We start from the raw sequence: 3,066 nt of genomic DNA on the forward strand, positions 1-3,066 counted from the left end.
CAAATCTGCCCAGAAAGTGGTTTTTAGGCAGATTTGAGTGTGTTTGTGTTGTTTTGAGTCTTTTGGTTTGTTTTAGTGTTTTAAAGTTTAGTTTTACATTCTTTGAGTCTAGTTTAGTGTTTTATATTACGTTTTTACGTTTTTGAGTCAAATCCAAGTGATTAACAATCCCTCCTAATCCCCGGTCCAGAACGATCCCTACTTATACATATACTACAATTTGACGAAAAGAGGGTTTAATTTGTGTGCGTATAAATCCTGCATCAGGGCATGGTCCGATTCATCCATCTCAAGTACGTAGAAATCCGTCGGAAAGATCAAATGATTAACCTGCACTAAAACATCTTCCAAAACTCCCTTTGGATAGGCATTAGATCTATCGGCCAATTGTATAATAACACCATCATTTTTCATCGCTCCTAGGTTCATAGATGCATAAATTGAATGTGGCATGACATTTATGGATGCACCTAAGTCTAACATGGCAGATTTAAACCTAGAATTACCAATAACACACGGAATTGTGAAACTACCCGGATCTTTGCATTTAGGGGGCAGTTTGCGTTGCAAGATGGCTAAGACATTTTCACCCACTTTTACAACCTCCTTGGTCGAAATCCTCCTCCTATTAGTGCAAAGTTCCCTCAAGAACTTGGCGTACCTCGGGACTTGCTTGATTGCATCCAAAAGAGGGATATTGACTTGAACTTTGCGAAACGTCTCGAGAATGTCGTTTTCCGCTTCCTCTTTTTTTGTTTGCTTAAACCTACTAGGAAAAGGAACATTCAAAGGAAAAGCATTAGTAGGAACTGAACTTGACACGTTTTTACCTTTATTTGGTGAATTGGACGGTTTAGGATCAAATGAGGCTTGCGGCAAAGGTGTTTCCACCTTGGCCGTGAGTGAGCTTTGTTCCTCCTCTTCAATTCTCAATTCTTCCTCCTCGTTGGAATGTGATGTGGGTGGTCTAGGATCAGATCCAACTTGCTTTCCACTTCGCAAACTCATAGCTTTTGCAGATTCGAATCCACCTTTCGGATTGACCACGGTTGAACTTGGCAACCTACCTTGCTCTCGAAATTGTCCCATGAACTCGGCAATTTGCCCCAATTGCTTCTCCAAATTGTCCACCCTTTTGTCTTGGATTTGTCTCTCCTTAGTTTGAGTTTGGACTTCCTGCGTCAAAGTAGTAAGTAACTTAACAACTTGATCATTATCCAAAGACATACCTGAGCTTGTTGGGGTAGATTGCGATTGAGTTTGATTGGGTACGAATGGCTATGTATAAAAGCCCGGTGGTTGCTGCCTAAATCCTCCTTGTTGTTGGGGTTGTTGAGGATCCCGCCATTTGAAATTTGGATGATCACGCCAACCGGGATTGTAGGTATTGGAGAAGGGGTCACCACGATTTTGGTATTGATTCCCATATCCCACGGCATTGAGTGTCTCCCACCCTCCATTCTCGATCAATTGTGGGCACTTATCCGTGGGATGTCCTTGCATGGAGCACACACCACAAGAAGCTACGGTTTGGACTTTTGGACCGTCCATCACCTGAGAAAGCAAAGTAGTGAGGTTAGCCATTTGATTTTGAAGCTCGGTTATGGCACTTACCTCATTGACTTGGTGTTGCCGTGGGGTACTCCTCTGTCCAATGCCTTCGTATTGTTGAGCGTTCAATGCTCGATTAGCAATCAAGGTCTTTGCAGCCGTGGCGGTCTTGTCCATCAAGGCTCCTCCCGCTGAGGCATCTAGCATTTGACGTTCGATTGGTAGAAGTCCCTCGTAGAAGTATTGTAAGAGAAGTTCCTCCTTCATCTGATGCTGTGGACATGAAGGAACAAGAGATTTAAAACGTTCATAATAAGTAGGAAAAGATTCACCTTCATCTTGTTGAATTCCACTTATCCTTTTTCGTGGGAGGATGATTCGAGAAGTTGGGAAAAACTTCTCCAAGAAAGCCCGTTTCATGCTCTCCCAAGATGTGACAGTTCCGGGAGCCCATTCATACAACCAATCTTTAGCTTTATCCATTAGAGAGAATGGAAAAGCTTTCATCTTCAAGATGCTTCCATCGACATTCACCGGGGTCATGCTCGAACAAACAACTTCGAACTCCTTTAAGTGTTTGTTTGGATCCTCCATGGACAACCCATGATACTTCGGAATGTGATGTAGCAAACTTGAATTCAATTCGAACTCGGCAGTCTTATCTGGAGCCGCCCTAGGATATTGAATACATAGGGGTGCGGCATTGTCCAATCCCGAAGCGGAAAGCTCCTTGATTGTTAGGTTGTCCGCTGCCATGTCTACTTCACCCACTCTTGCCGTGGGATCCTCTTCTTCACATTCAGAAACGGACTCGGAACTTTCACTTGATTCGCTAGGTTCTGGGTTCTTTCTCTTTCGTCTCAACTCCCGCTCAAAATCGTCGTCAAAGTCCAAGATATGTTCACGAATCGGATGAGAACTCCGAGTCATAAACTAGTACCTAAACAAGAAACAAAACAAGATTAAGAATCTGGAATAAAATAAAACAAACGAAAATAAAACAATCCAAGGGATTACCAAAGTTGCTAATCCCCGGCAACGGCGCCAAAATTTGATGTGAGAATTATACGCACACAAATTAAACCCTCTTTTTATGAATTGTAGTGAAGAATGTAAGTAGGGATCGTTTTGGACCGGGGATTAGGAGGGATTGTTAATCACTTGGATTTGACTCAAAAACGTAAAAACACAATATAAAACACCAAACTAGACCTAAAGAATGCAAAACTAAAGTTTAAAACACTAAGACAAACCAAAAGACTCAAAACAGCAAGAAAACACTCAAAACTGCCTTAAAACTACTTTCTGGGCAGTTTTGAGCACTAGAGAAGAATTTGGACGAAAATAGTTATAACTTGACTCAAGATACTTTAAAAACACAAACTAAATTGATTTCTAACTAATTTGACACTCCAAGTAAAGGGGGATTTTGATTTTGACGAAATTGAAAACAAAACTTAAAACTTTGTAAAACGAACAGATTTTTAAAACGAATTTGGATTTAATGAATGGAAT

The 3,066-nt window shown here is 41.2% G+C and overlaps 1 pseudogene; it reads right to left on the minus strand.

Annotated features, from left to right (window-relative positions):
- Positions 1–325: 325 nt before the first annotated feature.
- On the minus strand, positions 326–2,709 carry LOC148690532 (uncharacterized; annotated as a pseudogene).
- Positions 2,710–3,066: the final 357 nt, after the last annotated feature.

Source organism: Pyrus communis, chromosome 15, assembly GCF_041283825.1.
Source record: "Pyrus communis isolate YQ-2024b chromosome 15, ASM4128382v1, whole genome shotgun sequence".
In the NCBI taxonomy this organism is placed as follows: domain Eukaryota; kingdom Viridiplantae; phylum Streptophyta; class Magnoliopsida; order Rosales; family Rosaceae; genus Pyrus; species Pyrus communis.